Raw genomic sequence first — 14,160 nt, forward strand, 5'->3', positions numbered from 1 at the left:
AATCTATGAAATATTTCTGAGCCCTAATCATTGAGTATGGCCTCACTATGCCCCACATACACACATAGAATGATAACAGAATTTACACTCAATACCTAATAATAATACAAGCTACTATAAAAATATAGTGGTGATAATGATAAATAACAAGCATTTCTTAAATCACACCCTGGCATTTTATCCTGGCTGCTTTGATTTTTCTTTGAAATTGTACTTAAAATGTAAAAGAATTCTTGATGGTTAATTGAAGTATTTTATTTAAGGTTTTTCAGTGGTATTAGGTTTTTTTGGGCAGGGTGAATTTTATTCAAAGCATTTTGGTATTGACAAATGCCAAAGCATGAAAATGGTTTGGGTAAAAAGAAAATATTAATCAGCTTATCAATAATCTATTACCACCATCCTGAACTCTGCAATTGGTAAAAGAATTGTCAATAAAAGGGATGTCCTGGTGTTGCTATGACTTAATTGGCGGGTGTTATGTATATTGTGATATTACCAATGGCATTGTTGCCCTCTTAGTTCTGCCTCTGGGATAGAAATAAAATATAGTAGCCCTAGTCCTTCTACCTATGGGTAGGTGGAATATTTTTGCATTTGGGTTACAGTATAGAATAATCATCCAAGGTTAGTTACTGTTTTCTGTATCATAATATAAGATCATAGGACATAGTATTGCAATGGAAGGTAAAGGTCACTGTGGAAAGCATATAAAATTCTTAAGTGTTTGAATTATTCAGAAAAATACTTTGTTTTCTTAGTTTATTGTGCAGTGTAGTTTGCAGTTTTACAGATGAAGTTATAACCATAATGTATAATACCATTAGGAGAACTTAAAATACTTCAGGATTCATTGGAGTGTTGCATTTTTTTTTTTACTAGAGCCTACTTGGTCTGTAGTTCAAAGGAGTTAGCCTGTAGCTCTTTCTGTTATCATCTCCCAAGCATTCCCAAAACAGTATTTTAGACTCTCAGTGAAGTTTATTCTCCAACTAATCCCAACATCCATCCACTTGCTTACCTGCAGAAAGCCCAGATTGTCAAAGTCATGAATGAAAATCACAGATGATTGCTAGTATGACAGCCATCACAAAAGCCAGCTTTAGTTATGGCAAAAAGAAACAGAGGGGTTTAAAAGGAGATTTCAGTCGAAAGCAGATCAAAGTGGATTTTGATTTCCCAACCCAACTTATTTTCATCTAAGAACACTCTAAAAAAAGATGGTCAAGTGATCTAGCTATCAACATTTGTTGAGATTTTGCTGTATTATTCTAATATTAGAACACATGAAGTGCATCGACATGTGTGATTTACTGTGGAGCTGACTAATTGGCTCTGCAGTAAAAGCATCACCATCTACACATTGTGACCGTATTAAGGCACAGGAAATTAACTTCACTGTAAGATAGTACTGCCTGAGACAAGTACTGTCCTACAGTAGAGTAGTTACGTGCTCCAAAATGCATGTGTAGATGGTGACCAGGACTGGCTGTGACACAAGGGTGTTTCAATGCGGGGGCTGTCTGCTGGCTGGCCCCACACTGTAGCACCCTTGTGCCCCACCCAACACCTGTGCAGCACGTTGAGCCAGGACAGAGCAGCCCTCAGTTGCCAGGCTGACCTCCTGGACCCCCTACCAGCTGGAGCTGCTCCTCCCCCTCTCAATGTACTGTGGTCCGAGGTGCATAAACACTGAGTCCGGGAGCAATAAATTCTGGTGCAAACTGTGCCAGAGTTTCTTGCTACATAGTAACTGCATGTGTAGATGCACGCAGGCACATTTCTAAGCAGAAGTCTCAAGAGCTTTGTCTTGCCCAGTATTATCTCCTTCTTCTCCTAGGTTGGTCATGAGGTTGAGTTCATAATAATAACTTTCCAAGGGATGCCTACTTCATTAATGCTCCATCATTCCTAGCTACATGTCCTGTACACTGACATCATTGGGATTTTACCATATTAATTATACCTGCCTCTTCATAGACCTTCTACAGTTGCTTATTAGATCTTCTCTAGATGCAGCTCTTGCTAACTTATCCCCAAATAAATGTCATTACTGTATTTTCAACTGTGGTTAGCTCTTTTTCTGCCATCTTCAGGCCATTCACCCACAGATTTCTGACTTCTGTTTGTTTTTTCTCTCTCCTCAGAAAGATAAAAAGAATCCCTAGGTAAAATTAAGTACTTTAATTTTAAAGGACAGTACTTCATATAAGTCTGTAAGTATCTATAGAAGGGTTTAAGGAAAGTTGAGATTAATAACCAGGTTTTAATTGTTACTGTTATAGAAATCAAGAAGTTAAATGTAGTGACTGTAGCATCAGAAAAATCTACTCATTGTGTATAGAGTAAGATGACACATTGACCCCTCTGTTTACTAATGGACAAACTCTGCACCATCACCAATTTGAATATTGCTTCTTTTTTTAGAATCAAATTCAATAATGGGAGTTGAAACACTAACTATTGTTACAGGCACTATTGAAAACTCTAGAGTTGATAATCAGTAGATAATATACAAGGTAAAAACTCTGAGTTTGAAGAGTGCAGAGGGATGCTCATTAGTCCAATGAACATGCGTCAGTGATGATGATATTATGCTATAAAATTACACAAAGAGCATTCATCTAAAAAGTCATGAATTAACTTCCAGAGAGTTATAACATTAGAAATAGGAATAGACTTCTTTCTCTAGCTAAAAGCCAAGAATTGCACTATGCAACACATTGATTACTTACAATAAATACCATGCTGAGACATTCATCTAAGAATATCCTTTGCCTCCATTAGGGGCGAGAGGTAATTCAGCCTCCATGCTAGTTCATTCCTCCTGAGATTGCCAGGCTTGTGAAAAATTATGAGATTAGTTTTGTGATGTGAAGAAATGTGCACTATGCACAAGAATATAATCCCACCTTCAACCCTAGGCTAATATAAAACACTGAAAGCACAGAGTTTTTCTCTTATCCAATTACAGTCTGATAAAGTAAAGTATCTTATTTGCCATGAACAGGTAACATCTAAGCATTCTGGGTTGAGTAGCAGAGGTTTTAAATACCTTATTGACAGTCTTTTGTTCCTTTAATACACTATTTCATTGTAATGGTCAAAATCATTATACAGTAATACTCTCTGGGAGTAAACCTGTATAATTCAATATATTTTACCACAAATGTGTTATTTCCAATCTTGTTTAATACCGTATCTCCCTCTAAATCCTCGTTTGAGAACATAATTGCTCATTCATTCAGTTAGAACAAATCTCATACACAAAAGCTTTAGGACAGATAAGCATCACTGTACAGTTAGTACTTTGAAATGCTTTTAAAACAAATGCATGCAACTTGGGGCAATATCTTCACGGTGCTGAAAAAAGATAACAGTACAAGTCAAACGTTAACAGGTTTGTGCCATTGTGCACTATAATTAATACAGTGTAGTAAGGAAGCTGAGATTACTTGTCATTGTTCAACTGCCTTCGGTACTTGGTTATAGAAAGTACCATTACTACTAACAAGTGCTTCTTCTATGAAGCAGCAGCAAGGGAAGAAAAATAGTCAACCAGAAAAGAAATAAGAATTAAAATTACTCTCTTTACAAAGCTCCGGAGGGATCTACTTACCCATTGGCATAACACAGTGTAGTCCAGTGATTCTCAGCCACGATGCCTGAGTGCTGGGGCCAAAAAGCCTGCCGGTCTAAATATTCAAGGGCCACTAAATCTGTTGGCCCCAAACCAAAATCAATGGCTGGCCACCTAATAAATTGATGGGCAGGAGAACTGAGGAGTGAACCCGAGCTCCAGCACTGATCAACTAGATGCTTGGTCCCTGAGTCATAGACAACTCACACATGGATGAAACTTTAATACACCCATTTTAATGTTGTTAAAGACAACAACCAATCAGTATAAAGTAAGAAAGCCTATCACTTATCCTAAAAGAATTTACTATACTATATAATTTCTACTAGTCACACTACTGTATACAGGAATACATACAGATATATACAAACATATAACAAAGGAAAGGACGGGTGATCGTTACCTATAAAGACTGCAAGGTCATACAACTGTACAATACAACAATATTAGCATCATTATGTGGTTTTTGAGCTTTCTAAAAGTTTAGGGGTGCTGGGAGCCATAGTTCTGGTTTGGACCATTGCACAGGAAGGGGAAAACTAGTACACCTAGATTCAAATTGCAAACTTCACAGAGGTTAGGGGTGTTTCAGTTTTCAGAGTTCTTGTTCTTTGCCATCTTCAGTGTTGATGGTTCCATTCCAGCAGCTAAGTAACCCTTGACTCAAAAACAGATAAAGAAATATGAGCTGCATTTTAGATATTATGATCTGTGTGACCCGAGTACATCTTACATCATTATGGTTGCAGAAATACAAATAAATTATTACAGAGTAACTTACTCCAGATTTTAGCCTGTAGTAAATTTACTGGACTGTTTTACTGCACATTAGCATGTCATGGCAAAAACCATGCTAATATATTAATGTGCAGTGGAATTAGTCTACTGAGCATTAAGCATCACAAAAAAGTTCACCTTTGCTACTGCATATTAGTGCAGCTACTGTGCTACATTAGAGGTATTAAACTTAATGTGCAATAGCAAAGGCGCACTAATGAACATGTAGACATGCCACTGTGTAGTAAGGAGTAGACACTACAATCTGCTACCCTAAGCCGGTGCTATTACAGCATCTCCGGTAGGTGCTATCAGAGTATCTGGCCACTAAGTACAATAATACCTCAGTTAACAAAGTAGATGCATTCTATGACATAACTTTATCAGAAACTTTGTTATCAGAGGTAGAAATAACATAGGAGGCATGGGTCTGTGTTCCAGAGTAGGGAGGGGGTACAGTAGGAAAATACCTTTAAATACTCACAAAATAAATCAAATGTGCCTGAAAACATGAAATATGCATTATACATATAAGATAATTAAATAAGATAATAAAGCAATAAAATAACACTCACCATTGACTTAACTCAGAGCTAGTGCTGTTACCACTGCTGCCTTAGTCCTACTCCAGTCCTGCTCCTCCAAATTGGCAGTGGTGGGAGTCGAGGTGGCAGGAGCTACACAGTGGAGTAGCCAGGATCCCTGCTGGTAGATTAACCTGGCTGTGGCTCTTGTGGCTGCGGGTTGGAAGACTTCTCGATAAAAGCATCAAGGGTGAACTGCCTTGCGTTCTTCTTTCTGTCACAAAGCATCTCAGAGTAGCAATTCATAGCTTGTAACACAGTCCTCTTCACTGTGCAGCTTTGTTCAAAGTCAGGATCATTCCCTGTCAGAACCTCCATTGCATGAGAGAGCTCATTCAAGCAGTCAGACAATACCTTCATTGTCACAAATCTCTCTGGGGGAGCCACTTCACTGTTGTCTGCGTTGTCCATCTCCTCCCGTCCAACCTGCTGTACAGTCAACTTGCAGCTCCTCATTGGTTAGTGTCTCCCTGTGGCTATCCAGCAGCTCCTGCACGCTGTCAACATCAACTTCCTCAAAGCCCATTGCCTGTGCCATTTGTGCAACATCAATGATAATCACTCGAATCTCGGGCTCTAGCCCAGTGAAGTCATTCACTACATCGGGCCACACCTTCCACCAAACACCATTACGAGTGATCAGGCACTTCTGCCCAAGCCTCTCTGATATTGTTGATCACCTTCATGATGTTGTAATCCTTCCAAAAGTCCTTGATCGACTGTTGCTGACCATCACTAGCCTCGATCAGCCAGCTAAAAGTGCACCTCAGGTAACAGGCTTTAAAGGTCCATGGGCTGCAGAAGAAAAGTTGTATTTGGCAGACAAAACATAACTTCCACAGGAATGCATGTCTGAAACGAGCCGAGGTTCGAACGGTGGCCCAGGACATTGTCTAGGAGCAATAACACTTTGGGTTTGAAACCATTTTCTATGCAATAAAGCTGTACAACAGGACAAAAATAATTAATGAACGAATCAGTAAACACGTCCGTCATCACCCAGGCCATCTTGTTCAACTTCCAGATAACAGGCAGATCAGGTTTGGAGAAACCCTTCATGGCCTGAGACATCTTCAAATGGTAGATGAGAAGGAGCTTCAGCTTAACATTTACCAATGCATTACTGCCCAGTAGGGCTGAGTGAAGCTTCATGTGCTGATTTGATTCAGAGGAGATTCCTCGTGATTCAGCAGCTGAATCTCCAAATCCAAATCGAATCAAGAGACCAATAAAAAGGTCTGAATCAATTCAAAGCTCTCTGAATTGATTCAGAAAAGGTTCAGAGAGCTTCAGAGATTTGGGCAGTTGTCACTGGCTGCCACAGGGAGCTGGACCTGGACTCCATGCTGGTAAGTAGGGAGTGGGGGAGGAGACCATGGGGGGACCTCCACCGGCCCCATCCCGTCTGCTCCAGCCCCGCTGAGCACCCCTGCCCTCCCGCCTGCTGTCTCAGCCCCCCGTCCTCGTGGCTGCCCCACCTGCCCCAGCTCCTGGCTCTTTAAAAAAAAGCCCCCATTCACTGGGTGTTGCCAGGCAGGGGAGTGATCCCTGCTCCTCCACTGCCCGACACTGCATGGGGGGATCTGCCATGAGTCCCTCCAACCCCCATCCACTCTTCAAACCCCTCCCCCAAGCCGACCCTGCCCACCCCAGCTCCCAACTCTTTTTAAAAAAAAAAAAAAAAGAGTCCTGAACTTACCAGCTCTTGCAGCAGCCTCAGGGCTTCTGAGGGCTTGTGGCAGAGCCCCACATGCAGTGGGGGGGGGGACAGCAGGGATCACCCCCTCACACTTGGCAGCAGCCAGTGAATGATGGGGTTTTTTTTGTTTTTTGTTTTTTTTTAAAGAGCCAGGAGCTGGGGCTGGGCAGGGCAGCCATAGGAGAGAGGCTGGGAGAGTGGGCGGGGATCAGGGGGCTCATAGCAGAGCTTTCTCTCTACCCCACCTGGCAGCAGCTGGTGACTGCAGGGCTTTTTTTTCAAAAAGCTGAGAGGTGCGGCCAGATAGGGCATCCATTGAGAGCTGGCAGGGGATGGGCCCTATTCACAGATTCGGCTGATTCGGTAGCAGCAGAATCTCTGAATCAGATTTGGCTGAACTGATTCAGGACAGTGATTTGAATCACTGAATTGAATCACTGCCCCCCGAATTGGCCAAATCCGAATCTGAAGCAAATACTAGATGCTTCGCACAGGTCTACTGCCCAGCAGTAGGGTTAAATGGTCTTTGGCAGCCTTAAATCCAGAAACTCACTTCTCTTCATGGGAGATAAAAGTTCTGGAATTCAAACGCTTCTAGAATAGCCCTGTCTTGTCCACATTAAACACTAAATTCAGAGGGTAGCTCCCCGCCACAACAACAGCCTTCAGCACTACAGGAAATTCTGTTGCTGCCATGATGTCATCACTGGCAGCTTCACCTGTGATGCGAACACTGTGAATTTTGATTCACCTCTTGAACTTCTCAAACCATCCACAGGAAGCCACAAATGTCTCGCTTTCCTGAGCCTTCAAATGATCAAATAGGCGCAGTGCCTTCTGCAGTATCATCACCTGACTGAGTGGCTTACCATTTTCTCCATAACACTGCTTTGTACGCATGCTAGTTTACTAACAATAAGGTCACTAGATTGCAGCACAGAAGCCTTCACTCGGTTTAAAATGGTCTCTACGGTCTCAATGTGCACAGCAGGAACTTTTCTGTCCCCAGTGCAGTTCACATGGAAAGTCTGCCTCAGAGCTGCAGGGCCTGGAAGAAACTGATAGGAAACCAGGCAGGTTGCTGAAAGAACCCTCAGTGATTTTTGACAGTTCAACAAATACAATGCATTTCCATGAAACATTTTGATTCTGCCGAGTCAGTATATTCCCATGAAATCATACTTTGTCAGAAAATTCCTGAGGTGCTCTACAAGGGACAGATATTTGATAGTTAAGACCCTATGTCACGATGACCTTTTAAATGTTGCATACTGTTTTAGGCAAACAATCCAGCCTGTCTCACAATAAACTCTTCATAATTTTTCTAAGATTACCATGAATTCTAACATCCCACCGTGACAATGCCTGATTTTCCATAAAATTTACCATGACAAAATGTAAGTGTTCACAATGGAGCATTTACACCCACCTCTTAGTTTTCTCCATGTGCTTTCTTTCTTATCTTTCTTTCTCTCTGATGTTTCTCTTAATTACGTTGCTGTGGAAGCAACTTTCCACTTGCAATTAGTGGATGCACACAAATACTGCATAAATCCCAGAGACAAAATCCTTGGAATGGATTTGCACTGCCATTGTATCTTCCTAAAGCCAGACACAGGGGGAAATGAACTGTGACAGGCAAAAGTGTCATCCTCTTCTACACAACTTAATATTCAGGAGTAGATGACATTCACAGCTTCAGACATGTCTAAAATCCCTTTACAACTCCTCTTGGTGTTCTGAATGGTCTCTCAGTAACAACTACCACACTGAAGAGTGACACAATCTGGCAACGCAATGAAAAAGATTAACGTCACTTCTTCTGACACTGAAACACCAGCCTGTAATTTTAGGTGCTTGCATGACATGGTTAGGCTCAAGACTGATTTCAGTGCCAATGATAATTATCTTCAGGGATTTTGAAATGACACTATGTACAGAGAAAGGTACACCTTGAAAGCCTTTAAGCATATGACCTTTAGAAGCACATGAAAAGGAATGTCTCACTCTTTCTTCCACTCCTTCAGTGCTGTCATTCATAAGAGAAGGTTGACCAATATATGCCAGCTTGTCTTCAGTGAAGTTGTAGAACTCGTATGGGTGAGTAACATACTTTATAATCATATCTGTCAGCTATAGAAAAGAAGTGTAGCACTGAGTTAATCTATGGAATAGTGAGTGGTAAATGTTTTAAGCAATGACATGTTCTGCATTAGTAAGACACCTCTTTACACCTGTCTTTTCCCTGCCTACTCAGCCTTGCATCACACTGTCCATCTGACACATCAGCCAGGATTGTTTGCAACTACCTTAAATTCAACTGGACTAAAACTTAAGGTTTAGGTTTCTCTTAAACCTTTTCACTATCTCTGTCCCCAAATCACCCCATCCTACCTCCTCCTAATCTTCAACTCCTGGCTCTCCATTTCCTCTACTATACAAGCTGTTACCAAATTCCTTCATAGTATCTCTAAGTCTCCATCCTTACTTTTTATCTCTGTGCCTTTCTGGCCACATCCACACCTGCAAGCACGTGCTCTTGCAGCAGCCCAAATAGCAGCGGCACAAATTTGTGGCAGAGATTTGTGCCTCAGCACATGTGCCTGAACATGCACTTTGATGTGGGGCAAATTGTGCTACTTGGGACAAATTGACCTTGCCCAGCTACCCCCAGATCTGCAGGCAAGAGAAGCTGGAGGCTGGGGCCAGTACCTGAGCTGGCCCCAGAAGTATAAAAAGCTGCCCTGGTGAGCAACTCAGGGCTACTTGCTTTCAGAAGCTTCTGAGGCCTGGCCAGTTGGTATGGGGGTACTACATACATAGAAGCCAAGCCTGGCCCAGCCCAATTGCATGCAGCTCCTGCACACAGTGCCAGGAACCCCAGATGGCAACGAAAGCTGACCAGTCCTATACGAAGGTGCACACCAGCAGGCCAGGTTGATCCTGTTTGCCGTGTGCAACCCCCAAGGAATCAAGTGGCACCATGGAGCTGTGCCTGCAGTGGGCCATGAGTGCCGTGACAGCCTGAGTCCAATTTAGAGTCCACACTGCATATTTGCAGTGCAGACCTCAAAATGCTCTGAGATGCTGCAACAGGCATGTGCTCGCTCATCTGGATGTGGCCTCTAGGCCTGTGCAGTAGGCAGCTATTCAATCTGGCTTCGGATCCAGCCACTTTGGATGCCAGCGATCTGATCCTGAGCTCTGGACCAGGTTCCCTCTTCAATCCGGCTGAAGCCACTCTGAAGCTTCAGAGCCGCCTTGGAGATCCGCCTATAGGGTATAATGGGAAATCAATGAAATATCTATAACTTTGTTTTTTGTATGATTTGGATGATACTTCCAGAGGTGGTAGCCTCTGCTTAGAGCATGAGGCCTGGCAAGTTTCAAGAAGATCAGTGCAGGGGTTTGGGGGTAACTGTACCCCAAATTCTTGAAAGCAACACTCTTGTCACGTGTAAGTTTTACACTACAGGGGCGTGAAAATTGCAGGGATGGTAGCCCCTGGTGAGGCCACAAAGGCTGCCAAGTTTCAAGAAGATCGGTGCAGGGGTTTGGGAGGAACTGTACCTCAAGCAGCAGACAAGCAAAACTTGTGACACAAAACTTGTGACACTGTGTGCGTTAAGGCGCAGCAGGGTGAAAGCTGCAGGGATGGTAGCCGCAAAGCCTGCTGAGGCCACAAAGTCTGCCAGGCTGAAGTTGAGGTTTCTAGGCTCCCCCTCCCTCCTTTAGCTTTCAATTCCTACTCCTGGCCCAGGAGACAGGTGGTGTAACTCATGGAGCTAGGGTGCAGCATGGGAGCTGAGATGGAGTCACCTGCACAAGCAGTGAGGGGGTGGGGGCACACCCAAGTGCTCACTGCATCTGGGGAGGGCAGTGCAGTCCAGGGACTTGTGGCTCACACTAATGCAGCCCCCAAGATGTGCAACCTACACTGATGCAGTCCTCATGGCGTGAAGCCTGTGGCTGCTTAGAAATTGGACGGCCCTGGACTAACTGAATCAGAGATGGATACACCTTTCTGAGCAAGACTGCAGTTCATCAGTTAATCTCTAAGATGCATCTGTATCCTACCTGACTGAATACTAGCATGGCTAACTACTAGGGCTGTGTGAAATTGTGATGGGTGTTTTATTTCGAAGCAGTTTTGACGCGTTTTGAGCTTGAAACAGTGAAATTGGAATGAAACAAAAGGCTTCAAAACAGCTTTGAAATAAAACGAGGCCTATCTTGCTGCAGCACGGGTGCCTGGATCTGCACGTGGGATGACAGCAGGCTGCCTCTGACTTCTGGGGTCAGCAGCTTCACTAGGCTTCCCGGCGCTCAGCACGGGCTGTGCCCAGAACCAGCCCCAGCCAACAGCAGCAGCCTGCTGTCATCCTGCATGTAGATCTGAGGGCCTGCATCCCCAGAAGGAATCTGGCACAACCCCGCAGCCCTCCCAGGGGTCGCGGGCCCCCAGATCTACGCGCAGGATGACAGCAGGTTGCTGGCTGGGGCCAGCACCAGGACCTGAGTCTGTTCGGCGCAGCCTGCACCTGCTGGGAAGAGTCTGGCACAGCCTCACACCCCCAGATCTGCGTGCAGGATGACAGCAAGCTGCCGCTGCCAGCAAGTGATAAAAGTTTTGCTTGTCAGCAGCTTGAGGTGCAGTTTCCCAGAAACTCCCACACCTATCTCCTTGAAACTTAGCACGTTTTGTGCCCTCAGAAGGGGGTACCATTCCTGCAGTTTTCATCTGAATCAGGCAAAAAATGACAAAGTTATAGGCATTTTCACGATTCCCCATTATAGCCTATGGGCGAAACTTCAAAATGTGTCAAAACAGCAAAACAGTTTTGATTAGACGAAATGGACCATCGCTCTTGAAATGAAATGAAACAATGAAATGAAATACTGTCCCTTCAAAACAGCGAAACAAAAGTCGAAACAAAACAATTCTCTTTCACAGAACCCTACTAACTACCTGTCTCTGCTCATAGGTAATGTGCTATGTCAAGCTGAAATGAAAACTTGATTCCTTAGCTGGCACGCTCCCTTTCTCCAAAGCTCCAGTCAAAGGTAGAAAGCACAGAGATCATTCTCCTCTAAGGAGTTACAATTCTTGAACAATACCAGAACACAAAAGGGAGGCAAGGATTTTTGTGTGTGATAACTTTTATTGAACTAAATGTATGGTTAAGATAGACTTAGACAAGCTTTTAAATGCAAAGCATTCTTTATCAGGTCTGAAGAGAGTAGCAGGCACAGCAATGATTAACAACAGTACGGAGGGCTGTGATACTGGAGGAAAAAGAAATTCCCAGGAGTATCAGGCATAAAACTAATAGAAGAAAAGAAAGGTTGATGGGTGGGGGATCAACATCACAACATCATTCCAACACTACCAGAAATATAAAGAAGAATTTATCAGCAGTATAACTAGGGCAGGGTGAATGGGGCAGCCACCCTAGGTGCTGATTGTGGGGATAGGGGAGGTGAAAAAGCAGCTTTTTCCAGCAGCTGAGTAATCACAATTGAAATTGCAGTGGCAATAACTGGAAATGGCTCCTGTCCCTGTGCCCCAGACACACAACTGCATCCCCATGTTGCTGGAATAGACCCTTTTCTGCAACAGCTTTTCAGCCAGGGAAGTGCATGCACTCTGAGACACTACTGGTCGTAACTCTTTCTGGCAGGCAATGTCCATAGTCTGCTTTGAAAGAATAACCTCTCACTGATAAAGAGTCTTATAATGAAGATAACCTGATGAAGAATGCCTTGCATTCAAAAGCTTGTCTAACTTTATCCCAGCCATGTAGTTGGTCAATAAAAGATACTACCCACAAATATCCTTAGTTCTTTCTTCAGTTTTCTGGATAACAGAATAAGGAAAAACTACAAATGCTCCCCCTGGCTGCGGTGGGGAGTGTTAACAATGTTCTAGAGTTATGTGGATTGTGCTTTTGTACTTTAACTTGAACTTTTCTTTATCATGCCTCCATCTCCTTATATTTAATCGGCCCACTCTTGCCCTGCTGTTGGTATTAATCATGGAGATGTGCTGAATTCATGTTTCAAACACCTAGAAAGGTGTTTGCTAGTGCAAAAATAAAGCCCACACTGACACTTTAGTATTTGCCTTCCTCGTAAAGATTTTTTTTTTAGAATCTAAATTAACATTTCAAAAAAGCAAGGGATAAAATAACTCTCGTTATAAACTTCTGATCAGTTCATGATCAAAACCAGCCACAACTTACTGGGGCAGCCTAATGGGTGTGGTTCAGCTGTGTTTTCCTATGTGCTCTTACAGGTAAAACAAATAGATCATTTTTAACAGTCACTGTATTACTGTACTTCCAGTTCTGTCTGCTCCATAGCATAGTGTTACTTTTTTTTGGCCCATAGAGAATTATATCAGTTTTTTTATTTTCCACAGTGTTCAGTATCTAACAAACTGACTACTTTGTGTGGCAGTGTAATCACTCCTCATTAGCAGGCAGGAAAAATATATACAACTATGATTCTCTCACTCTCCTTACAAATTCATAATGCACAATAGGGGCTAATAATGAGACAAATGCACGCACAATCATTAAACTAATAGCTGACGTTGCAGCCATTCTTCCTCCATGACTATTCCTAATAAATCAGACTTCAGTCCTTCTGATCAGTACCAGAAGAATACCTACCCTGGGCTGCATAGTAATTAACTTTTATGATTGTTGATAAAAATGTGTGTAAAAGTTAATCTGTATTGGATGTAAAAACATACAGAGGCATGGTTATTTTCTCATTCTACCAGCAAAGAAGGGTTGGAGTTACTCGATAAAGATTTTTGAGAGTCCCAGCACTTGATTACTGACTCTGCCATATGTACAGTGCTAAGGGCTAGACTGTAATTTTCAATGTCACAGTCTCCAAAAGGCAGGACTTACAAGTATGTCAATAACAGAGGTGCAGATCTCTTGGGCTGACAGCAGCAGTCTCCAAGGTTAGAGACAAAGGCATACAAATACCCCAAGGCTGGAAATTGAAGTCAAACTGAGTTCAAACTCAAATTAAGATGCACGGTGTTTTTTAATAGTAAGGGTACCTAGCCATTGGAACAACTTACTAGGGAATTTGGTAAGTTCTTCATCACTTAGACCTAGTAAATCAAGACTGGATGTCTTTCTAAAAGATATGCTGTAGTTCAACCACAAGTTATTGAGCTCAAAGCAAGAATCAGTGGGTAAATCCTGTCTCCTGTCTTACGTAGGAGGTTAGACTAGATAATCATAATGGTTCCTTCTGGCCCTAAATATCTATGAATTTATATTGTAGCCACAAATAAAACCACAATGCATACAACCATTTTGCTCAACGTGCAGTTACCCTGCAGTGTGATCAAGAACTTCCCATCCCCAAAATATATTTAACTATAATGGTATCTCATTGTACTTTATTGTTTTAAGGAAGGAAACTTAAGAACATAG

The 14,160-nt window shown here is 42.7% G+C and overlaps 1 long non-coding RNA gene across 1 annotated transcript in view; it reads right to left on the reverse strand.

Moving 5' to 3' along the window:
• Window positions 1-4,517: 4,517 nt before the first annotated feature.
• The window catches only part of LOC149852218 (uncharacterized), a 98,589-nt gene continuing 88,946 nt past the window's right edge, over window positions 4,518-14,160 (reverse strand). Inside the window, exon 3 of the long non-coding RNA XR_016439439.1 lies at window positions 4,518-5,894. This is a non-coding gene — a long non-coding RNA (uncharacterized LOC149852218). The remainder of the gene's footprint in view (window positions 5,895-14,160) is intronic.

The sequence above is a fragment of the Crocodylus siamensis genome, chromosome 15 (genome assembly GCF_052110815.1).
Source record: "Crocodylus siamensis isolate JL-2025a chromosome 15, ASM5211081v1, whole genome shotgun sequence".
NCBI classification, from domain to species: domain Eukaryota; kingdom Metazoa; phylum Chordata; order Crocodylia; family Crocodylidae; genus Crocodylus; species Crocodylus siamensis.